Below are 27,163 nucleotides of genomic sequence, written 5' to 3'. Positions count from 1 at the left end.
TACAAAGTGTTTTCTTGAGCTTTCATTTTCTTGCCGATTTAGCCATGGATTGAATCTGCTCTCATGAACGTGTGCCCTTTCTCCAGATATTTTATCACAATCTCGGGTGGGCCCCATTCTGGGTTTGCACATTGGGCAAGAGCCGTGTACAGCGTCCAGTTTTTATTTTGACCTCCACAGTTATCCGCCCAAAAGAGTATGCAAGGGGAATAATCGAGAACATTACATTTAATGAAGGTGCTTGCAACGTCCTGGGCCAATCTTCCAAATTTCCCCTCGTGCCATAATATCACATAATCAGGTTGACTGTCGGCCCCCATTCGTGCAAATGTCTCATTAAAGACAATAAGGCGACTGACAAAGAAGCTCCGATTGGTCCCTTGAGATACTAGGTTTTTCTGTTGTATCTACGCGGTTATGTGGTAGTTGTTAGGTCCTGCCATGCGCGTAACAGCTTACTTACGGAACAAATTACAATATCGCATACACTAATGTAAAGCATATCACCTAGGAACACCAAAATTATTATCAGCTCAGTTTTGACCAAAATTGAGTTACTGGGTTTTTGCCTTTGGACGGGAGACATGTGCGGGACACAGTTTGATAAACACCCACACCATCTTTAGACAAAGGAATTCCGTCAAAGTGTCCTGGCACTTGATTGACTATGTTATAGTGAGGAAGAGGGACCAAAAAGATGTGCTTCATACCAGAGCTGTAACTGGTGCAAATGAGTGCTGGTCAGATCACAGATTGATTGCATCAGTTATGAGGCTAAAACTAAAGGCTTGAATAACATGTCACAATAAACCACACAGCAAAAAATGCAATGTTGAATGTCTAAAAGAAGATGAGCATGCCATGGAACTACAAAGAAACCTAAAAGAAACAATACCCAAAAAATCCCCTAAAAACATCACACAACACTGGGAGCAAATAAAGGTAGCAATCAGAAAAGCATGCGTTAACTTAATTGTGTACAAAACCAGAAAATATGAGGACTGGTTTGATCAAAAAAAATACGGAACTGCAACAGCTGATGAATAGAAAAAGGGAAGCTTTCATACAACTTAAGAATGACCTTAACTCCATTTTAAAGAAAAGTCATTATCAAGAAATCCAAGTGATGTATAGAACGGTGCGAGGCATGAAAAATAAATGGTGGCAGTCAAAGGCTGAAGAAATACAACTCTTAGCTGATAACAACAATTACAAGTCATTCTTTACAGCGACAAAAGAGATATATGGACAATCTATTCAAGGTCAGGTTGCCCCTCAAGAGTAGAAACGGGGGTACCATTCTGAAGACCAACAAATAAATCAATGAGCGGTGGTGAGAGCACTTTGAAGAACTACTGAACCAACAAACTGTCTATACCAGGGATGTCCTCAATGCCATAACCCAACAGACCATCAAAATGGACCTAGGAGACTTACCAACCCTGGAAGAAATCCATCTCACGAGTGAAAGGTGGCAAAACGGCAGGCCCAGACGGAATTCCAATTGAAATATTTAAGCATGGTGGAAACAAACTACAACAACATCTATATTAAATTATACTAATAAATTGGAGCGAGGAAGAAATTCCACCAGAGCTAAAGAATGCCAACATTGTGAAGTTATACAAAAGAAAGGGTAATAGAGCAAAGGCATATCACTACTCAGTACTGCCGGTAAGGTCTTGTCAAGAATCATCAACACAAGACTACAGACCATTGCTGAGGACACACTCCCAGAATCTCAATCAGGCTGTAGACCAGAGGTCGGCAACCCGTAGCTCCGGAGCCGCATGCGGCTCTTTGGCCACTCTGATGTGGCTCAGCTGCGTATGGCTCAGCTGCATAATCGCCGACCCCCCCGATTGTTCCGGGGTGTTTACGGATTTTGGTGCCTCTCCCGGACATCACCCAGGGTTAACATTCTCCGATTTTCATTCGGACTACAATATTGAGGGCGTTCCGTGATGGCTTTAATTTTAACGCCCTCTACCACATGTCATCGCCCGCCTTTACACCATGCTATCTGCGTGCAGGCCAGACGCATGCATCTCGCTGCATCTATCGTCACACGTACGAGATTGCAAGGCATATAGTCAACAGCCATACAGGTTACACTGAAGGTTGTGATATAAACAACTTTAACACTCTTACTAATATGCGCCACACTGTGAACCCACACCAAACAAGAATGACAAACACGTTTCGGGAGAACATCCTCACAGTAACACAATATAAACGCAACATTACCCAGAATCCCTTGCACCCATGACTCTTCCAGGCTATATTATACACCCCCGCGCCCCCAACCCCGCCCACCTCAACGGACGCACGGAGGAGGGTTGGGGGGGGAGGAGTTTGGTGCTACCGGGGTGTAAAATATAGCCTGGATGAGTCATGGATGCAAGGGATTCTGGGTAATTGTTATGTTGCGTTTATGATGAGTTACTGTGAGGATGTTCTCCCGAAATATGTTTTTCATTCTTGTTTGGTGTGGGTTCACAGTATGGCGCATATTAGTAAGAGTGTTAAAGTTGTTTATATCACAACCTTCAGTGTAACCTGTATGGCTGTTGACTATATGCCTTGCAGTCGTGTACATGTGTCAGTGGAAGCCACGTACAACATGTTACTGGGCTGGCAAGCAGTTCGTACATGTTGTAGAAGGCTTCAAAGGCAAGGGCTTCATAGCACACCCTTATTAATGTTATCTGGATGACCGTCAGCAGATATTAGCCAGAATGGTTGCGGCTCCCATCATCTTCTTTATTTTGTGAAATGGGTCAAAATGGCTCTTTGAGTGGTAAAGGTTGCCGACCCCTGCTGTAGACCAAACAGAGGAACAACTGACATGATATTCTCGGTTAACCAACTCCAAGAAAAATGCACTGAACAAAATGAACTCCTCTATACTATATGGCGTTTATCGACCTAACACAAGCATTCAACACTGTCTCCAGGGTACTACTTCGGGAAGTACTGGGAAGATCAGGATGTCCTCCAAAATGTATCAGTGTAGTCCGATTGATGCATGACAATATGACAGTTACAGTACATGAGAATGGCCATGATTTTGCTCCTTTTGAAGTAAAAACTGGAGTAAATCAGGGATGCCTGAAAGCCCCTACACTGTTATCCGTCTTTATCTCTGCTGTGATCCACATTGCATATTTACGAATACCAGCTGAGCTATTTCAAATTGCATTTTGGCTTGATAGAAAACTTTTCAACCTGAGGAAGCTGCAAGCCAGAACAAAAGTTTCAAGGTCCACAGTGGTAGAATATTAATATGCCGATGATAATGCAATAGCAGCCCAGTGTGCAGAAGGTTTGCAAGTAGTTCTGGATGCATTTAACTATGCATTCACACAATTTGGACTTAAAATAAATGCAAAGAAAACACAAGTACTCTACCAACCATCGCCTAAGGACATCATTCTGACACCACCTGCAATAAAGATAGAAGAAGTGGCTCTTGAAAATATAGAAAGCTTCATATACCTTGGTAGTATAATGTCTTCAAATGCTAACATTGATGCAGAAGTCAATCCCAGAATCAGGCAAGTTGATGCAGCCTTTGGAAAGCTTAAGACTTGAGTGTTCCAAAATCATGACATCAGACTAGATACAAAATTCAAAGTGTTCAGAGCAATTGTTATAACAACTTTGCTATATGGTTCAGAAGCATGGACAGCATTTCAAAGACGAATCACAGCACTTGAGAGGTTTCAACAGTGATATCTACGCCAGATGATGTATATTAAGTGGCAAGATATGAGAACAAACATCAGTGTACTTGAACAGGCCATGCTTCCCAGTGTAGATATTACAATTGTTAAATACCAACTACGACGGACAGGGCATGTCATACGGATGTTGTACTGTCAGCTAAATGAAGGGCAAAGAAATGTTGGTGGGCAGACAAAACCCTAAAAGGGATTGCTTAAAGAAGACATTGAAACAATGTGAAATAGATACTACACACTGGGAAGACCTAGCAAAAGACAGAATAACATGGAGAGTTGCAGTCAGTGAAGGAGTGACAAAGTATGAGGAGAAAAGAACATCTATGATTCTTGGAAAAAAGGAGGATGAGACTGGAAAGAAGAATCATGCCACCTGGTCTGATCTGTCCCATATGTGGCAGAAACTTCAAAACTGGTATCGCTTGTACAGTCACGACAGAGCACATCAATCTTAGGAACGATGGACCCCTACCTTCTAACAAAATGAGGAGCCAGGAAGCAATATACAGGCTTACTGTTATGATCCGCCGGCCGGATCATATATAGTTTTTGTTTTTGAGTCCTTTTGTGTATCTGGTTTGTTCTTGGACTCTTCCTATTCTTAGTTTGTGCACTTCCTTGTTTGTTTTGTCACCATGGTAACTTAATTTTCACCTGCCTTGACGCACACCTGTGTTTATTAATCACGTTCTGTATTCAAGCCTGCCCTTTCCGTTCACTCGTTCTCTCCTCGTAACTTGTGTTACATACTGTTTTGTGTTTCACTAGTGACGCCTCGGCTTTCTGTATTTGGACTCGCTAATGCTTACGCGCTTAGCCTTTTGTTGTTTCTCTAGCTCACGTGCTAGTACCTCTTTGTTTTGCCTTTTGTGCCAAGTGTAAGTGTTTCTGTTTGTTTCCCTAGCTCCCATGCTAGCACTTTTGGTTTGCCTTTTCTTCCCAGCGCCAGTGTTTTTGTTCTTAGCCTGTTTTTAGTTAAATAAACCATTATTTCTTACCTGTACGCTGTGTCCGAGCCCGATCTGCACCCAGGAAGAGCACCACTCGCATCACGATGCCCGCCAAGCGTCACACTTACATTAGAGCACAGTTAACATAAATACAAATAAAATCTTTATTAAAATAATCATTCATGATGTTATTGCAGGGCATCATGGTAAGGGTTAGTCCATGTGCCTCACAATACGAAGGTCCTGAGTAGTCCTAAGTTCAATCCCGGGTTCACAATCTTTCTGTGTAGAGTTTGCATGTTCTCCCCTTGACTGTGTGGGTTCCCTCCGGGTACTCCGGCTTCCTCCCACCTCCAAAGACATGCACCTGGGGATAGGTTGATTGGCAACACTAAATTGGCCCTAGTGTGTGAATGTGAGTGTGAATGTTGTCTGTCTATCTGTGTTGGCGACTTGTCCAGGGTTTACCCCGCCTTCCGCCCGAATGCAGCTGAGATAGGCTCAAGCACCCCACGTGACCTCAAAAAAGGGACAAGCGGTAGAAAGTGGATGGATGAATGGATGGACTTTTTGCTTTGTTATCTATAACACAAAGCTAAGATGTAGAAGTGGTTTCCAAATGTCAGCACATGTTCACCTACATTGTTTTGGTTTGAGTATTTTTCATATACAAAATGTAGAAAAGTGGCCCTTGCAACCTTCAATTTGTCTCTATGTGGCCCTCGCTGGAAAATGTTTGGACACCTGTTATACAGGCATAGTTTGACAACAGAAAATTGTAGTATTTTTACCTGTGTATTATTGCAATATTTTCAGTTTGGCATTTAAATATAAGAGCTGAGTATTTTGCTGTGGTCTAAAAAAGTTTTTCTTAACCATTGGGCCCATTGTTGGGTCATGAGGACCCCCTGGATGCCCGCCTAAAAACATCTTGTTTCTCAGCTTTGGTTTGTATGGGCTGCAGCGGTAATATACTTTGTCATCCCCTTGTGGCAGCAAAGACCATCTTAAACACAGCTAAGTTTCTTTAGCGCAAAAAAATATGACTAAAGTGGTGGATGTGTATTTTTATTTGCACTTTAATTTCGCTAAAAATGCTTCACTATACACTGTAGCTCACCGGCGTGAAATGTAAAGAAACACCATTGGTGAGTCTACACCTGACATCTACTGTAATGATACCAAGTACAGGAGCATATTTAGTCTGTACTACTATGATTATGTCAATATTTTTTGGCATCACAACACCTTTTTTTTTTTTTAAATGTATTTTATGTTTATAAACTCAGGAAATATGTCCCTGTACACGTGAGGACTTTGAATATGATAAAGGTATGATCCTGCAACTACTTGGTATCGGATTGATACCCAAATTTGTGGTATAATCCAAAACTAATGTAAAGCATCAAAATAACAGAACAATAAGTGATTGTTACATTTTAACAGAAGTGTGGATAGAACATGTTAAAAGAGACAATCAGCAGATATTAACAGTAGATGAACCAGTAGATTAATAATTAATGTTCTACCACTTGTCTTTAATAATTTTAACAAAATAATAGAATGGAAAATGACACAATATTTTACTGGATATGTCAGCAGACTAAATTAGGAGCTTTTGTTTCTTACTTACCTATAAAAGACAAGTTGTCTTGTATATTCACTATTTTATCTAAGGACAAACTTGCAGTAAGAAACATATGTTTAATGTACCCTAAGATCTTCTGTGCAAAATAAAGCCAATACTGATTCAATCATTTTGGTATTGGGACAACACTACTTGTGACGTGTTTTTTGAATATGTAACTGTTTGATATTGTACTATTTTCTCAGTGAATATATGTAACTTTATTGTTTTTCAATAGTCATTTCTTTTCTCCGATGTATATTTTATTGTACACTAGGCAGTGTCAAATTAAGAACTACAGACAGAAATTGACTGTTGGCTAAAAATCTGGTGTACCCATCAATTCTTTGTAAATATTGTATTGTGTGCACTGTCCATAATCCCATAAAAAAAAAGAAAGATATATAATAATAATGTTTTCAATAGTCCCCTAATTATGAATGGTATAGTGCAGGGGTACGGAACCTTTGGACCTATGGCTCTAGAGCCAGATGTGGCTCTTTTGATGACTGCATCTGGTTCTCAGACAAATCTTAGCTGACATTGCTTAACGCGATAATTATGAATAATTTCGCTGGTAATAACAGTGCTAAAAATAACGTGCAAAATATAAAACATTCTCATCCATTTATATCCATCCATCCGTTGCTACCGCACCTGTTCAAGAAGTCGCATTAATGGTAAGAAGTATTTTATGTCACGATTGGGGGTGGGGGGGTTTGGGGGGTTGCAGCTTGCTGCGGGGTCGTTCTCCCAGGAAGGCCGACAGACTACTCGGGACATGGCATTTAGGTAAAAACATGATTTAATTTTAACTAAAAAAATATACAAACAAAAATCGCTCACAGCGGAGGCATAACTTGGGCTGAAGAAAAAAAGCTAACGCATAAACAGACTAAGAACATAAATCAAACAAAACTTACTTGGCATGGCATGAAGCATGAAACTATGGCAAGGCATGAAACAAGTCAGCACAGGGCGACTGACTGGCAAAGACGAGCTTAAAAACTGCCTCTGATTAGTGCTCGGGAAGCAGGTGAGCGGGCATTTTGTCCACCAGAGACAGGTGGACAAAATGAGTAACCAAGGAAACCAGACAAGGGAGTGGAAAAAAAACAGGAACTTAAAGAGTCCAAAGGACAAACAGCACATGGCCAAACAAAAACATGATCAACAGACATGACATTTTATTTATTATTGGTTAGCTTCAGAATAACAATGTTATTAAAAAGAATAAGAGACTTATTATACTCTAAAATGTTGGTCTTACTTAAAAATGCACGCATTTAGTTGTATTCAGTGTTAAAAAATATGATATGGCTCTCACGGAAATACATTTTGAAATATTCGGCTTTCATGGCTCTCTCAGCTAAAAAGGTTCCCGACCCCTGGTATAGTGGGTGAAAATAGGGATGCAATTTGGGGATAGGGTGGAGGGGACATGTGCCCTGAAGTTTTTTTAAAGGGCCCTTTTGGTCCCTAGCACTTTTTACCAACCAAAAACAACATGACGCTATCGTGATCGTTGCCGAGTCAATCACCAGCACCGAGTGAAAACGTTGGCTTAAGCTGAAGGCTGTTTCCTCTTTAGACCTCACATAAGCTCCCTGATTGGCTCCGTGGGGCTGCCGTTTCTTGCCAACGTGACACCACCCTGCACCACAACGATTGACCGCACGCAGCTGCGGACCAATCAGCCGTTAGACGGGCAGTTGGATGCAGGTGGAGAGAAAAGTCTAAACGGTAACATAAAATAACGAGCAAGTAAAAGAGAAACCATCAAAAGGAGGCGTTTTGTTTGTCCCTTGATGGTAACTATGTTGTTGACATAAAATTCAGTGGCATGAACACGTTAAGAGAATTTAAAAAAATATATTGCACCTTAATTTTTATGTATCCCTGTTGAATCGTTTTCATGCCTTTGGTTGCCAAGGAAGATGATTTGATCCTTGTGCCCACCTGCATTTGAGCCATTCCGCACGGGAAAAGTGAATCCTGGTGGTCCACATGAGGCAAGTGTGCTGATCATCGAGCCAAAAGACCGGGCTGGCTAACTTGGTGGCCAGCACACTCTTGAAGTCGTCAGAGAGTGAGGTGTACTAACACAAATGAAATCATCATGCAATCTTAAAAAAATGCATTTCTATATATTTTTACTGTGTCAATTATATTATTTTGTACATCAAAGAAATGATTCAACACAATATTTTCCGTATAATCATATTATTCCAAAACATGCCTTTCAAACCACACATTCGTACTGAAATACATTCTATCTTCGCTGGGTGCACACACAATGTACATGTAGCCGTGCTATTGAAATTTGTAAAGTAGTGTGAGCATTCAATACAACACATCTATCCTCCTGACATGATTGCATGTAATATGATGTTTAAAAAAGGAAGTTACTATTGATTGCCTTTATATGTCCCGTGCTGTCTCCTAATAGGACTTCAACAGCGACGGCATGGTTGGTTGCTGAGGAGCCGCCAAAGGACTGTGAGGAAGTGGCGTCTTGAGCCGGCAAAGATTGGGCTTTAGGAAGCTGGCACCAGCTGAGATCAGGGTTTGGAAAACCAGAATGCAGGTACTACCAGAACTGGGGGAAGTGGGAACGATCTTGGTTAAACCGCACATACCTGATCTCCAAGTCCTCCAGGAAGTGTGAGGTCACTTTGTGACGGACTCTCACCGTTGTGCTGGTTCCCAGGACCACCAAGGAAGGACATGGCTTTGAGCAGTTTGATTTTTTGTTTTATTCTTTCAATAAAACCATTCAGCTTTAGTTTTCACCTTGCGCGTCGTTGTCTGCCTCTCGCTCTTTTCCTCTCGCGTTCAGCGTCCGCTTCCTTCTTTCCCCTTCTCTCCGCTGCAGCCCTTTTACACCTTGCGAGGAGATTAAATGATTTCCCCAGCTGGGCGCCCCGCGCACCTGATCACTCTCAGCGTGCCCCGCCTCTCCGCTCCCTCGCCGTCCCCGCCTCCTCGCCGCCATCTTGGGCCGGGCTCCGGTGTGCCCTGCCCTGCTGCTTGTTCGCCGGCTCCGCCTCTCCACACAATTGTTTTCTAAATGGTTCTGTCCCGGTTGCGCATTACCCCATTAGTTATGACCCCATGATGCAGAGACAGTAGACAACATGCAGGAAAGAAGAGTCTTTAATTCACAACAAAAAGCTAGAGCAGCAGGGGAGTGCACAAAAAGCATAGTGAAAGCTAGGTAACGTAAGCCAAGCAAGGCATAACAATTCATACCACTAAAACAAACAGAAATTGTTTTGCTATTGACAACGAGCGATTCCCGACTACAAGGCAAAGCTGGCATATAAAGAAGGCTGATTGGCAACTTTGAACCTGTGGGCCAAGATGGCCAATCAGTGACAGGTGATGCTGACAGCCCTCAGGCCCGAGGACTAAGGGAGCAAAACAGGAAGTGGAACCAAACTAAAAGAGCTGGATAGGAAGTAAACACAGAAATACAAAATCAAGTTACACCTGACAGGTCATGACAAAAGTTCTGGAAAAGGTAGGTTTTTCAGGCTATTTTTATTTTATTACATTTAAATAGATTTAAGAAAACACCTAGGGAAACTGACATCAAGTAATACTAACTATTTCCACATTTGGAATCTTACAAAGATTCCAAATGTGGAATAAAACCCAGGAGCTCATTAGTCAGCCCAATGTTGGTGATTGTCTAAACCACAGTTTGATTGTGTGAATCCCCTCATCAACTGCCATTCATTGTCAGTATTTGTAAGTCCTTTCATTAAGTCACTGACAGCACAAGTGTCCAATGAATATTCCAACGTTAAAGGCCTACTGAAATTAGATTTTCTTATTCAAACGAGGATAGCAGGTCCATTCTATGTGTCATACTTAATAATTTCGCGATATTGCCATATTTTAGCTAAAAGGATTTAGTAGAGAACATCGACGATAAAGTTCGCAACTTCATTATTAATTGAACACATTGCAAAAGATTCAGCAACACAGATGTCCTTATTACTGTGTAATTACGCGATGAAAAGAGACGACTTTTAGCCGTAACTGGTGCTGAGCTAATATTTCCTGACAGTCCGTGACGTCACGCGCACGCGTCATCATTCCGCGACGTTTTTAACAAGAAACTCCGCGAGAAATTTAAAATTGCAATTTAGTCAACTAAAAAGGCCGTATTGGCATGTGTTGCAATGTTAATATTTCATCATTGATTTATAAACTATCAGACTGCGTGGTCGGTAGTAGTGGGTTTCAGTAGGCCTTTAACACCGCTGCGCTCTCCCTGGACAAATGAAGAGTATGCACGTGCCAGTTAACATGTGGGTACAAACACTAAAGGATTTGTCTGAAAAACATCGTATTACAGTATTTACAGTCGTCTTCTTTCAAGCCACCACTGTACTTGACTTCAGACAAGCAAGTCTGGTGTCAAGTACAGTGTCTCTTATTGCAGTTTAATTGTATTGTTTAGATTTGCTATACTGTCCCTCTATTCCCTGACGTATTTACCATAAAGAAAATCTATTTAAACAAAACACCACAAAATTGGATGCAAAAATGTCTTGGTAAAATGATTGAATTAAATTTAGGGGAAACTGAGGGCTATCACCAAACTTAACTGAAAAAAATGTATATTCTGAACGAGGCTGTCAAAGTTAATACGATAACTGTAATTTCCTTTAACGGTGCAATTTTATGTCGCGAGACTTAAGGGGAATTGCACTTTTGTTGGAGTTTTGCCTAAAGTTTACAATCATTATGAAAGACATGACGATGGATCTCCTCTCTGAGCTGCAACCTTATCGTGGTAGAGGAGTTTGCGTGTCCCAATGATCCTAGGAGCTATGTTGTCCGGGGGCATAAAGCCCCCTGGTAGGGTCTCCCAAGGCAAACAGGTTCTAGGTGAGGGATCAAACAAAGAGCAGCTCGAAGACCTTTATGAAGAAGGAAAATCATGGACCCAGATTTCCCCTCGGCCGGACGCGGGTCACCGGGGCCCCCCTCTGGAGCCAGGCCCGGGGGTGGGGCACGATGGCGAGCGCCTGGTGGCCGGGCCTGTTCCCATGGGGCTCGGCCGGGCACAGCCCGAAGAGGCAACGTGGGTCACCCCTCCAATGGGCTCACCACCCATAGCAGGGGCCATAGAGGTCGGGTGCAATGTGAGCTGGGCGACAGCCGAAGGCAGGGCACTTGGCGGTCCGATCCTCTGCTACAGAAGCTAGCTCTTGGGACGTGGAACGTCACGTCACTGGGGGTGAAAGAGCCTGAGCTAGTGCGCGAAGTCGAGAAATTCCGGCTGGATATAGTCGGACTCACTTCGAAGCACAGCAAGGGCTCTGGAACCACTTCTCTCGAGAGGGATTGGACCCTCTTCCACTCTGGCGTTGCCGGCAGTGAGAGGCGACGGGCTGGGGTGGCAATTCTTGTTTCTCCCCGGCTCAAAGCCTGTACGTTGGAGTTCAACCCCGTGGACGAAAGGGTAGCCTCCCTCCGCCTTCGGGTGGGGGGACGGGTCCTGACTGTTGTTTGTGCTTATGCACCAAACAGCAGTTCAGAGTACCCACCCTTTTTGGGAACACTCGAGGGGGTACTGGAAAGTGCTCCCCCGGGTGATTCCCTTGTCCTACTGGGAGACTTCAACGCTCACGTTGGCAACGACAGTGAAACCTGGAGAGGCGTTATTGGGAAGAATGGCCGCCCGGATCTGAACCCGAGTGGTGTTCTGTTATTGGACTTTTGTGCTCGTCACAGTTTGTCCATAACAAACACCATGTTCAAACATAAGGGTGTCCATATGTGCACTTGGCACCAGGACACCCTAGGCCGCAGTTCCATGATCGACTTTGTAGTTGTGTCATCGGATTTGCGGCCTCATGTTTTGGACACTCGGGTGAAGAGAGGGGCGGAGCTTTCTACCGATCACCACCTGGTGGTGAGTTGGCTGCGATGGTGGGGGAGGATGCCGGACAGACCTGGGAGGCAGACCTGGGAGGCCCAAACGCATTGTGAGGGTCTGCTGGGAACGTCTGGCAGAGTCTCCTGTCAGACAAAGTTTCAATTCCCACCTCCGGAAGAACTTTGAACATGTCACGAGGGAGGTGCTGGACATTGAGTCCGAGTGGACCATGTTCCGCACCTCTATTGTCGAGGCGGCAGATCGGAGCTGTGGCCGCAAGGTAGTTGGTGCCTGTCGGGGCGGCAATCCTAAAACCCCTTGGTGGACACCAGCGGTGAGGGATGCCGTCAAGCTGAAGAAGGAGTCCTATCGGGTCCTTTTGGCTCATAGGACTCCGGAGGCAGTGGACAGGTACCGACAGGCCAAGCGGTGTGCAGCTTCAGCGGTCGCGGAGGCAAAAACTCGGACATGGGAGGAGTTCGGGGAAGCCATGGAAAACGACTTCCGGACGGCTTCGAAGCGATTCTGGACCACCATACGCCGCCTCAGGAAGCAGTGCACTATCAACACCGTGTGTGGTGCGGATGGTGTTCTGCTGACCTCAACTGCGGATGTTGTGGATAGGTGGAAGGAATACTTCGAAGACCTCTTCAATCCCACCAACACGTCTTCCTATGAGGAAGCAGTGCCTGGGGAATCTGTGGTGGACTCTCCTTTTTCTGGGGCTGAGGTCGCTGAGGTAGTTAAAAAGCTCCTCGGTGGCAAGGCCCCAGGGGTGGATGAGATCCGCCCGGAGTTCCTTAAGGCTCTGGATGCTGTGGGGCTGTCTTGGTTAACAAGACTTTGCAGCATTGCGTGGACATCGGGGGCGGTACCTCTGGATTGGCAGACCGGGGTGGTGGTTCCTCTCTTTAAGAAGGGGGACCGGAGGGTGTGTTCCAACTATCGTGGGATCACACTCCTCAGCCTTCCCGGTAAGGTTTATTCAGGTGTACTGGAGAGGAGGCTACGTCGGATAGTCGAACCTCGGATTCAGGAGGAACAGTGTGGTTTTCGTCCTGGTCGTGGAACTGTGGACCAGCTCTATACTCTCGGCAGGGTTCTTGAGGGTGCATGGGAGTTTGCCCAACCAGTCTACATGTGCTTTGTGGACTTGGAGAAGGCATTCGACCGTGTCCCTCGGGAAGTCCTGTGGGGAGTGCTCAGAGAGTATGTGGTATCGGACTGTCTTATTGTGGCGGTCCGTTCCCTGTACGATCAGTGCCAGAGCTTGGTCCGCATTGCCGGCAGTAAGTTGAACACGTTTCCAGTGAGGGTTGGACTCCGCCAAGGCTGTCCTTTGTCACCGATTCTGTTCTTAACTTTTATGGCCAGAATTTCTAGGCGCAGTCAAGGCGTTGAGGGGTTCAGGTTTGGTAACCGCAGGATTAGATCTCTGCTTTTTGCAGATGATGTGGTCCTGATGGCTTCATCTGACCGGGATCTTCAGCTCTCGCTGGATCGGTTCGCAGCCGAGTGTGAAGCGACCGGAATGAGAATCAGCACCTCCAAGTCCGAGTCCATGGTTCTCGCCCGGAAAAGGGTGGAATGCCATCTCCGGGTTGGGGAGGAGACCCTGTCCCAAGTGGAGGAGTTCAAGTACCTAGGAGTCTTGTTCACGAGTGAGGGAAGAGTGGATCGTGAGATCGACAGGCGGATCGGTGCGGCGTCTTCAGTAATGCGGACGTTGTACCGATCCGTTGTGGTGAAGAAGGAGCTGAGACGGAAGGCAAAGCTCTCAATTTACCGGTCGATCTACGTTCCCATCCTCACCTATGGTCATGAGCTTTGGGTCATGACCAAAAGGATAAGATCACGGGTACAAGCGGCCAAAATGAGTTTCCTCCGCCGTGTGGCGGGGCTCTCCCTTAGAGATAGGGTGAGAAGCTCTGCCATCCGGGAGGAACTCAAAGTAAAGCCGCTGCTCCTTCACATCGAGAGGAGCCAGATGAGGTGGTTTGGGCATCTGGTCAGGATGCCACCCGAACACCCCCCTAGGGAGGTGTTTAGGGCACGCCTCGGGATCCCCCGGGAAGAGCTAGACGAAGTGGCTGGGGAGAGGGAAGTCTGGGTTTCCCTGCTTAGGCTGTTGCCCCCGCGACCCGACCTCGGATAAGCGGAAGATGATGGATGGATGGATGGATGACGATGAATGGATTTTAAAAAAATGCATTTTAACAAATAAATACATTCGATCAAAAGTCTGCTTAAAATGGAGCCTACGGGTGCCGTTTAATTCTGTTTATAGAGCGCCTAAAAAAACATCCAAACACCTCCATTGAGTTTATGTATACATACATACATATTACATGCATACATGATACATGTAGTATAGTAACTGGAACATTTATAATAACATTTAATATTTACGTACGTTGATAATTTTAAGCATAAGCGGCACATTTGTTTCAAAAACGCAACACATTAGCTTTTTCTTTTTCTTCATCACTGATTTCTGCTCACTGCAGACTTTATGAGAGCCAAAAAACCTAATAAAACATCACTTACTGTGCAAAGTCTGCTGTCATTAGGATGCCAACAGCTGGGATGTTCAAACTTTATATTTCCATTTAGATGAAGTATGACTCATAATCCTCATTAAGAAATGGAGTAGGGGCGCAGGAGTAGGGGGAACAAGCGTTTTACATGTCTGTCCTTGCCAGTTCCAGGTCCTAAATAGCTTTCAAAGGGTGTCAACATGTCGTATTATATCCTTAGCCATCTATTGGTGAGATGCATGATTTGTAATCTACAATACATTTTTACAAGGAAGCAAGGAAATAGCAGACCAATCGATGATGTAAACCAGGGGTAGGGAACCTATGGCTCTAGAGCAAGATGCGGCTCTCTTGATGACTGCATCTGGCTCTCAGATAAATCTTAGGTGACATTGCTTAACACAATAGGTAATGAATAATTCCGCTGGTAATCACAGTATGAAAAATGATGTTCAAATTATAAAACATACTCATGCATTTCAATCCAACCATCCATTTTCTATCGCACCTTTTCAAGAAGTCGCATTAATGGTAAGAAGTATTATATTTATTGATGGTTAGCTTTAGAATAACAATGTTATTTTAAAAATAACCGACTTTTTATACTCGAAAAATGTTGGTCTTAAAAATGCACGCATTTAGTTGTATTCAGTGTTAAAAAATATTATATGGCTCTCGCGGAAATACATTTTGAAATGTTTGGCTTTCATGGCTCTCTCAGCCAAAAAGGTTCCCGACCCCTGATTTAAACATTTGGAGACACAGAAGGGATTATGTCGCTGCTTTAAATAGTTTGTCTGCGTCAGCGCTTATAGAATAGAATAGAAAGTAATTTATTGATCCCTGGGGGAAATTCAGCAAGAAGAGCAACAATAATATTTACAATAACAATAACTATAATAAATTATAATAACAATATCACTCATACTTGGTTAATATTCAAGTATTGTTGGCGCTTTTTGAATGGTTATTTATCGGATTCCATGGGGAGAATAGTGGATCTCCTATTGGCTGTTTAACTGGTATCTAAGGTCTAGTTCACACTGCTGGTCAATTCTGATTGTTTTGCCCATATATAGCCTGTACCGGACCCACGCCTCTTTAGTATGTGGATATAAATCATATATATATGGAATGCGTCCTCAATGTTAACACTCCAGCGCTCAGGTTGCATTTATCCGACCAAAATGTCATCGGAAACCAATAAATGTTCACCAAAATAGACGAAGCAGAAAGCAGGTGAAAATAATGTTTTATGAACTTACATGAAAGTCCCACTACTCCTGTCTCCGACTGCTCCCACACAGACACGCTCTTCAAGGAGACATCGAAGCAAAATACCCTTCAAAACTGCCAGTTCCAAAATACTTCTTAAACATCTTTCTTCTTAATCTTATACACGCCATAATTTGGTTCAGAAAATGTTCACTTTGACTGCACAAAATCCTTGAAATATCCACAAATGCGCCACTGCCGAGACCGACTAGAGTTGAAACCATGTTTACTTCCGTAAACACTGCAGTGCGTGCGACGTCATGTCCGCATACGGCTCAGATTGCATTCACGTTAGAAATCTAATTTTTTTTTGTAATTTGAACGGCCACAAAAAAAAGACAGAATTGACCAAAAAAGACCGAATTAGACATTTGACCCTGCAATGTGTACCTACTCTTATCTAAATGTAAGTGCTCAAAAAGCAGGAACACAATTGCAGTGTGGGATACACCAACAATGTGTAGTTATTTTTCTTTCCGGTCATTAAAAGCATATTTATGCCTATTTTGTTTTGAACTGTTAAAAAAAGCATCATATTTAATACACACGTCTTTAAAGCAAACACATTACCCAGTCATAGTTTAAAAAACTTGCAAATTACCTGTTTACGGTAAACTTATGAATTATACTTATCTGCGATATTGCAATTCATTTTGAGTTGACTATGAACTAATGTGATTAATCGAGTTTAAACATTTTAATAGTTTGATGGTACTAATTCTGAGAAATTCCAAAGTTTGCACAGAACCAAATATTTAGTCCGTGAGCAGGATGTTTTATGTTCTGTACATAAACATCTGTTAAGATGTCATTCCACATCTTTGGCATGGTAGGTCTTTTGCAAAACATGAAAGGTAAAGAAGCATCTCATTGTCACTGTCATTTTCAACACTTTCTCAATTATTGGTACAGCCTGTTATTGAAAAGCTTTTTGGTCTACATACACCACAATGATTCAGGTAAGTACCAGCACACTTTTACCAAATGCATTCACTTTGCAGACCTGCCAACTTTAAATACATACAAGGGCTACAAACTTTTCTATCCATACATATTTTATTGTGTAAAAAGGCTATAAAAACACATTGATAGATAAAGACAATGATTGGTGTCAATATTAGTGTTGTCAAATGGTTATTTTTTCCATCCATCCATCCATTTTCTACCGCTTATTCCCTTTCAGGGTCGCGGGGGGCGCTGGCGCCTATCTCAGCTACAATCGGGCGGAAGGCAGGGTACACCCTGGACAAGTCGCCACCTCATCGCAGGGCCAACACAGATAGACAGACAACATTCACACTCACATTCACACACTAGGGCCAATTTAGTGTTGCCAATCAACCTATCCCCAGGTGCATGTCTTTGGAAGTGGGAGGAAGCCGGAGTACCCGGAGGGAACCCACGCATTCACGGGGAGAACATGCAAACTCCACACAGAAAGATCCCAAGCCTGGATTTGAACCCAGGACTGCAGGAACTTCGTATTGTGAGGCAGACGCACTAACCCCTCTGCCACCGTGAAGCCCGTGGTTATTTTTTAAATCGGATTATTCACATATTAAAATTTGGAATACAAAAAAAGGACAGCGATATTTCAACACAAATGCAATTTTATTGTCAGAATGTCATACAGGAGCATTTCCAATTGTGTTACTTGAATGACTTCAATTGCTCATCGCTTATCAAAAGCCCCGTCTGAGTATATTTCGAAGTGAACTTAGCCAGAGAGCACATTAGTCGAAGTGTCCTTACTCATCTTCCAGGTAACGATGTATGCCTAAAATAAATTGCATGATGTGGAGAGACGGAGCCGGCGAGCCGACAGCGGGCCAGGGCAAACGGTGGTCCTGCCCAAGATGGCGGCCAGGAGGCGGAGCATGCAGCAGAGCGGAGAGGCGGGGCACACCTGGAGCGACACTGCAGCCGTCAGAATCAGCTGCGTACACAACACACCAGTTCTCAATCACTGCATCTTCTGCTGCAGCATAAGACGGGGAGAAGGAGGTGCAATTGTGGCAAAAGTAGGAGAAGAAACAACCGGCAACAACAAGAGCGACGAGATCGACCCTGAGCGAGATGAGCCCCCGCAGCAGACGCAGCCACCAGCCACCGAAAGGTGCGCGCGACGAGCAGAAAGAGCCGGCGAGCTAGAAATTGGCGCGACCGACTGTCAAGACAATATGTTTATTGAAATAATAAACCCGAGTCAAACCTGCTACGATGCGTCCTGTATCGATCGGCACTGCAACCCACACGAGGACGGCTGGAGACCCGTCACACATGATTATTCTGCTATTATACATGATTAATGTAATATTTTTTTGTGATTAATAGTATGAGTGATTGCATTCAATTTGACAGCCCTACTTATTATTAATACCAACATTTCCACATTTTCTTGTTACATCATACCTTTTGCTGTTTTTTTGGTGTATATATTCTCAATGTATTATTAATTGTATAATGTGCCAAGGGCAAAAAACAAGCCCTAACCCTTGGGTTGCACTTTGGACACCCCTGCTTTGACAGCCATTAAAGCTTGAACTTCAGCTCTGTAAAAACATTGATAATTGAAGAGAGAATGGTAGTGGTATTGTAGCGAGTGTCATTGCAAAGGGGACTAATCAATGCTTTACAAGTAATCTTAATGGAAAATGTTGATCTGGAATCAGAGAAAGCAGGCCTGTGCATCGGCAATAAGGATTTTCTTTTCTTTTGTAGGTGCATGTCATGCTGCACGACAGGGTTTGCAAAAGAAGGAGTGAGCCGGTGGAGCGTAGGCTGGTGCCTCCCCACTGGAGCATAATCAGGGTTTCACAGACTGAAACTGATACTGAATGTGTCATGTAGAAAAAAATGCATACATGTTGACAGGTCTACTTTTGTATGGCCATGTTGAGTTGAGTTGGGTTTGAGTTTATTTTCGAACATGCAAACATACAACGTGATACATCACAATTTCCAGTTTCTGTTTTCAACATGTTCAAAAAGGAGTAGGAAGAAGCACAGTTTATTTAATCCTTCCGCTTTTCTTTTACATAACAGTCGCTAAAACTTTTGTTCACTTCCTGTTCTCAATTTATTGACAATAAACTCCATATATCAATGAAAATAAATAAATACATAATAATTGGTGAAGTAAGTTATATTTCATATGATGAGATAAGTAAGAATAGAATGCAACAGATGATATTTGCTCAAAACACAGGTGTGTTGTATGGCTAGAGGTGTGCGTGAGAAAAATACAATTAATGTAATGGCCCTTTGGTGAATACTGGAAAGGGGAAATGAAGGAGAAGAGGAGACTCGCTTAGGACTTGGGTATTGAGCTGGTCCTCAGGTTGCACTGCGGATCAGCCCTTGTTTGACGCAAGGGGCTAATCACAATTTTAAAGCATCGCCGTGACCCTGGGGGCAGAGAGACTTAGAGCCAAGCTCTCGGGAAGGTGTCCCCACTGGACTCATGTGAGATGGATGCAGTGATTTGGTCGGACATGCTCAGTGCTGGAGATGTTTGATCAGCTCTTTTGCTGAAGAAAATCTAGCACTGCAGTTCACAACTTAATGATCTCAACTCGTGATGTTGGCCTCAGATACCTTCGTTCAACTTAAAGCCCCAGCCTCTGATTATATTTCTGTCCTTTTTGTGTGTTTATGTAACTGTCCTCCTTATCACCTTGAAGGTTAATACTGTGGGTCATCCGTTTCTGAGGCGGTATAAATTAAACACAGAGACATAGCTTCCAAATATACTCCTATTTTAAGCCTGCACTGGTTTCATCAGTGTATCCCAGAATGCATCTTAGTATTTTATTATATCCCGCACTTGCTTTCATCCAAGTAAGCAATCCGGGAGTCAAACACAAAGACAGCATTTGCCAAGCAAACGGGTCCCCATGCAATTGCGTTTCATAATATCCGCCCTTTTTTTCAGAGTCAACTGATTTTAGCACACTGTGAATAAGCACATTCTTTTTTTCCCCCTCATAAGGGATAAAAGTCACCTTTTCTAAATCTCATTGAAGAAAAAGTCAAATCGAAAATAAAAGATAAACTCTACATTCAGCCAGCGTACAGAGAAAGGCTTAGAGAGGACAGGGTTAGCACTTTTCAGTGCTATTTCTCAGTCAGCAGGATTAGTCAAGAGTCACAGAGAGATTGAATGAGAGAATGGTAACCTAAAGCCATTGTTTGAACTTTGAAATAAAAGTGGGTTTATTATAAAAATGACTTTATATATATATATATATGTCTTGATTGGATTATCCAGAGATTAGTGCTCGATACCGTGATAGAGCGCGATATGTATGTGTGGGAAAAATCTCAAGACTACTTCATCTCTACAGGGGCGGCATGGCGTAGTGGGTAGAGCGGCCGTGCCAGAAACCTGAGGGTTGCAAGTTCGCTTCCCACCTATTAACATCCAAAATCGCTGCCGTTGTGTCCTTGGGCAGGACACTTCACCCTTGCCCCCGGTGCTGCTCACACCGGTGAATGAATGATGAGTGAATGTTTGGTGGTGGTCGGAGGGGCCGTAGGCGCAAACTGGCAGCCACGCTTCCGTCAGTCCACCCCAGGGCAGCTGTGGCTACAAATGTAGCTTACCACCACCAGGTGTGAATGAATGATGGGTTCCCACTGCTCTGTGAGCGCTTTGAGTATCTAACAATAGGAAAGCGCGATATAAATCTAATCCATTATTATTATTATTACAGAACTGTTTCATGAGGGATTCCCTCAATCATCAGGAGATTTTTAATGGAAGCATATGGCAAATTATTGCATTCAGCACACCTTACAACAATGGTAATACAAGATGCAACCTATGCTTGAAATTGAAACTGTTTATTATACATCATCCAGACCTGACATCCCTCAACAAGCACAGTGAAATCATTTGAACATGCCGCCACAGACGGAAACACCTCCTAAGTAACACATGAGCCAATCACCACGCCCCTATGCCTGCATGTACCCACCCACTCTGTGCCCTATATAAACCATTGCATGTGAATGCTTCCATTAAATTCTCCTGATGATTAAGGGAACCCCTCATGAAACAGTTCTGTAGATATGAAGTAGTCTTGTGATTTTTCCCACACATACATACACATATATATATATATATATATATACATATATATATATATATATACACATGTGTGTGTGTGTCTATGTCAAATCAATCAATCAAATGTTTACTTGTATAGCCCTTAATCACAGATGTCTCAAAGGGCTACACAAACCACAACGACATCCTCGGTTCAGATCCCACCTCACGGCAAGAAAGAACTCAACCCAATAGGGACAACAAGAAATCCTAGAAGGGTAGTAAAATTGTCAGTGAAATTAGTAATTAAGACAGAAAACAATCGGTTGATTGGCAACACTAAATTGACCTTAGTGTGTGAATGTTGTCTATGTGTGTTTGACTTGGGATCAGGTGGCGACTTGTCCAAGGGTGTACTCCGCCTTCCGCCAGAATGCAGCTGAGATAGGCTCCAGCACCCCCGTGACCCCAAAAGGGACAATCGGTAGAAAACGGATGGAACAACACAACAAATTATTTAAAAAAACCCATAACATTTCAAGATGAGGCGTAAAAAGCATGTGTCTTGGTTAAAAGCCAGTTTTTCTAAAACCTTACTAAAGAACTGTAAGTTGGATACAAGCCGGTTGTTATTAAACATGTTTGGGTCCAAACTGCTCTTCTTCAGAAGGGGCCTCACCAACGCCGCTTTAGAAGCAGCAGGGAAGACCCCTGTCTGAAAATAGTTAAAAGGTGTTCCTTAAATAATCCATAAATGTATTTAAAAAGTGATGCAGCAATTGGATCTAACAGGCAGGTTGTTGGGTTTACTTAGGAGAAAACTCAACCAAGCGTCCTTGCATCAACCAGGACAAAACTCTCCAGTGTTCCCTCAGGCAAGGACAACAGATCAGGTTTGCCAACAGAAACAACTTTTTGAGTTTGAAGACTAGATTTGATGGGGCGTGGCGCAGTGGAAGAGTGGCCGTGCGCAACCCGAGGGTCACTGGTTCAAATCCCTCCTAGAACCAACCTCGTCACGTCCGTTGTGTCCTGAGCAAGACACTTCACCCTTGCTCCTGATGGTTGCTGGTTGGCGCCTTGCATGGCAGCTCCCTCCATCAGTGTGTGAATGTGTGTGTGAATGGGTAAATGTGTAAATAGTGTCAAAGCGCTTTGAGTACCTTGAAGGTAGAAAAGCGCTATACAAGTACAACCGATTTATTATTTATTTGATCTTGGTCCTGTATCCGTCTGAAATGCTCTCGCAACAGGTGTCTTCTGGTTTTTAAAAGCTTTATTTAAAGTTGTACTTAGAACAGGGGTTGTTAACCCGCGTCTCCGGAACCGCATGCGGCTTTTTGACCACTCTGATGTGGCTCAGCCGCATACTTGCCGACCGCCCGGAAAAGTCCGGTAGATTTCCGAATGTCAGTGTCTCTATCAGAAATCTACGGGGTAAACATTTTTCGATTTTCACCCGGACATCAACTTTGAGGGCGTGCCGGGATGACAACGCCCTCTAACACCCTTTCTACATGTCATTGAGCCAGGATTTTCACCGTGTAATCCGCGTGCCGGCCAGCCGGTCACATTTTGGATGCGACCTCTATCTGAACACATGCACAACTGCAAGGCATACTTGGTCAACAGCCATACAGATCACACTGAGGGTTGTGATATAAACAACTTTAACACTCTTACTAATATGCGCCACACTGTGAACCCACACCAAACAAGAATGACAAACACATTTCGGGAGAACATCCACACTATAACACAACATAAACACGACAGAACAAATACCCAGAATCCCATCTATCCCTGACTCTTCCGGGCTACTTTATACACCCCCCCCCCCCTTCCCCAACCCCACCCACCTCAACTAAGTCACAGAGGGGTGTGGGGGGGTTGAGTTGGTGGTAGCAGGGTGTATAATGTAGCCCGGAAGAGTCAGGGATACATGGGATTCTGGGTATTTGTTCTGTCATGTTTATGGTGTGCGAAAGTGGCCGTGCGCAACCCGAGGGTCCCTGGTTCAATCCCCACCTAGTACCAACCTCGTCACGTCCGTTGTGTCCTTGAGCAAGACACTTCACCCTTGCTCTTGATGGGTGCTGGTTAGCGCCTTGCATGGCAGGTCCCTCCATCAGTGTGTGAATGTATGGGTGAATGTGGAAGTAGTGTCAAAACGCTTTGAGTACCTTGAAGGTATAAAAGCGCTATACAAGTACAACCCATTTATCATTTATAGTGCGGATGTTTTCCTGAAATGTGTCCGTCATTCTTGTTTGGTGTGGGTTCACAGTGTGGCGCATATTTGTAAGAGTGCTAAAGTTGTTTAAACGGCCACCCTCAGTGTGACCTGTATTGCTGTTGAATAAGCATGCCTTGCAGTCTCTTACGTGTGTCTGCAATGGCCTCGTCAAACAAGTCTTTGGGCTGGCAGGCTATTTGTACAAGCTGTGGGGGGCGCTAGCGGTAGCCCAATCATTGTACGCCCTTATTATTGTTCATTGGGTGAACACCAGCGTACATTGGAGAGAATAACTACTCTGAACTTCAGGAGTCTCCCGGGAAAATTGGGAAGGTTGGCAGGTTTGACGCTGTCAAGCGGCGTTAATATAAAACTCGCGGGCCGCACTAACATTAAATTTTCATATTTAGGTGAGAGCCGCGTGTCTGAGACCCCTGGTTTATACATAGCACAAAGCAAAAAAAAAAAAACTCTGTATGCAGTATTATTTCATTATAAATTTCAAAAGAGTTATGTGGCTCCCATTGTTTTCTTTACTTTGTGAAATGGGTCAAAATGGCTCTTTGAGTGGTAAAGGTTGCCGACCCCTGACTTAGAAGAAGTGGAGAAGAGAAACCGGTGGCTGCTTTTATGCTCTGGATGAGTTGTGAGTAATGTTGATTTCTAGCCTGTTTGACTGTGTTATTTTATGTCTTGAGTTGCAAAATCTGATAATACATTTTTATTTTGGATTTCCTCCATCTCCTCTCCGCACTCTGCAATTTATTTTGAATTGATGAATTGCCTCCTTGTTTCTCCACAGGGGTGTAGGTTTTGTTTTGATTGCTTTTGTTAGAAGTGGAGTTACTGAGTCCAGAGTTGATTTTAGTTTACTGTTAAAAAGATAAACATTGACGTCACACGATGAAGGAAAATTCTCGGCAGGAGCGTTTTGTAAAGTCGCAATGAAATTTGCAGCCACTTCAGAAGTTAGGTAGGGTTTGCTCACTGATCTCACCGGGGAGTGCTTCTGGTTAAGACTGGTGATATTTAAAAACACATGGTGGTCAGACACAGCCAAGTCAACAACAGAGGAAATACCAATGGAAAGGCCACGGCTTATGACCAGGTCCAGGGTGTGTCCCCTGTTGTGAGTCGGCTGTGTGACGTGTCCAATTCAAAACAATTTAAAACGTTTACAAAGTCTCTGTATATTAAATCTGAAAATACATCAACTAATAAAATTCTGCTTTTGGAGGTATGGATGACTGATAAAAGTTAACAAAATTCACTGATACAAATGAGTTGGGAAATTGTGTTGGATGTAAATATAAACGGAATACAATGATTCACCAATCCTTTTCAACCCATATTTGATTGAATGCACTACAAAGACAAGATATTTGATGTTCAAACTCAAACTTTTTTTTTTGCAAATAATAATTAACTTAAAATTTCATGGCTGCAACACGTGCCAAAGTAGTTGGGAAAGGGCATGTTCACCACTGTGTTACATCACCTTTTTTTTAACAACACTCAAAAAATGTTTGGGAACTGAGGAAATTAATTTTTGAAGCTTTGAAAGTGGAATTCTTTCCCATTCTTGTTTTATGTAGAGCTTCAGTCGTTCAACAGTCTAGGTTCTCCGCTGTCGTATTTTACGCTTCATAATGTGCCACACATTTTCGATGGGAGACAGGTCTGGACTGCAGGCGGGCCACGAAAGTACCCGCACTCTTTTACTACGAATTCACGCTGTTGTAACAGGTGGATTGGCATTGTCTTGCTGAAATAAGCAGGGGCGTCCATGATAACGTTGCTTGGATGACAACATATGTTGTTTCAAAAGCTGTATGGATCATTCAGCATTAATGGTGCCTTCACAGACGCCGTCTGATAGTTAATACATCAATGATGAAATATTAACATTGCAACACATGCCAATACGGCCTTTTTAATTTACTAAATTGCAATTTAAAATTTCCCGATTAGTGTCGTGTTGAAAATGTTGCGGTATGATGACGTGTGCGTTTGACGTCTCGGGTTGTAGCGGACATTATTTTCCAGCCCGATCCAAGCTTTAAGTAGTCTGCTTTAATCGCATGATTACACAGTATTCTGGACATCTGTGTTGCTGCATCTTTTGCAGTTTGTTCAATTAATAATGGAGAAGTCAAAGTAGAAAGATGGAGGTGGGAAGCTTTTAGCCTTTAGCCACACAAACACAGCCGGTGTTTCCTTGTTTAAAATTCCCGAAGATGAAGCTTTACTATGGATCCCGACTACATTCAAAAAAGCGGTTATTCATCCTCTCCTTAAAAGACCTAACCTCGATCTAGACCTCATGGTAAACTACCGACCGGTGTCTCACCTTCCCTTTATTTCGAAAATCCTCGAAAAAATTGTTGCAGAGCAGCTAAATGAGCACTTAGCGTTTAACAATCTATGTGAAACCTTTCAATCCGGTTTCAGGGCAAATCACTCGACTGAGACAGCCCTCGCAAAACTGACTAATGATCTATTGCTAACGATGGACTCTGATGCGTCATCTATGTTGCTGCTCCTCGATCTTAGCGCTGCTTTCGATACCGTCGATCATAATATTTTATTAGAGCGTATCAAAATACGAATTGGTATTTCAGACTCAGCCCTGTCATGGTTTAACTCTTATCTTACTGATAGGATGCAGTGCGTCTCCTATAACAGTGTGACCTCGGACTATGTTAAGGTAACGTGTGGAGTTCCCCAGGGTTCGGTCCTTGGCCCTGTACTCTTCAGCATCTACATGCTGCCGCTAGGTGACGTCATACGCAAATACGGTATTAGCTTTCACTGTTATGCTGATGACACCCAACTCTACATGCCCCTAAAGCTGACCAACACGCCGGATTGTAGTCAGTTGGAAGCGTGTCTTAATGAAATTAAACAATGGATGTCCGCTAACTTTTTGCAACTTAATGCCAAAAAAACGGAAATGCTGATTATCGGTCCTGCTAGACACCGACCTCTATTTAATAATACAACTTTAACATTTGACAACCAAATAATAAAACAAGGTGACTCTGTAAAAAATCTGGGTATTATCTTCGACCCAACTCTCTCCTTTGAGTCACACATTAAAAGCGTTACTAAAACGGCCTTCTTTCATCTCCGTAATATCGCTAAAATTCGCTCCATTTTGTCCACTAAAGACGCCGAGATCATTATCCATGCGTTTGTTACGTCTCGTCTCGATTACTGTAACGTATTATTTTCGGGTCTCCCAATGTCTAGCATTAAAAGATTACAGTTGGTACAAAATGCGGCTGCTAGACTTTTGACAAGAACAAGAAAGTTTGATCACATTACGCCTGTACTGGCTCACCTGCACTGGCTTCCTGTGCACTTAAGATGTGACTTTAAGGTTTTACTACTTACGTATAAAATACTACACGGTCTAGCTCCAGCCTATCTTGCCGATTGTATTGTACCGTATGTCCCGGCAAGAAATCTGCGTTCAAAAGACTCCGGCTTATTAGTGATTCCTAGAGCTCAAAAAAAGTCTGCGGGCTATAGAGCGTTTTCCGTTCGGGCTCCAGTACTCTGGAATGCCCTCCCGGTAACAGTTCGAGATGCTACCTCAGTAGAAGCATTTAAGTCTCATCTTAAAACTCATCTGTATACTCTAGCCTTTAAATAGACCTCCTTTTTAGACCAGTTGATCTGCCGCTTCTTTTCTTTCTCCTATGTCCCCCCCTCCCTTGTGGAGGGGGTCCGGTCCGATGACCATGGATGAAGTACTGACTGTCCAGAGTCGAGACCCAGGATGGACCGCTCGTCGGGACCCAGGATGGACCGCTCGCCTGTATCGGTTGGGGACATCTCTACGCT

This window comes from Nerophis ophidion, linkage group LG12 (assembly GCF_033978795.1).
Source record: "Nerophis ophidion isolate RoL-2023_Sa linkage group LG12, RoL_Noph_v1.0, whole genome shotgun sequence".
Lineage (NCBI taxonomy): Eukaryota > Metazoa > Chordata > Actinopteri > Syngnathiformes > Syngnathidae > Nerophis > Nerophis ophidion.
Note: the sequence above shows the minus strand (reverse complement) of the source record.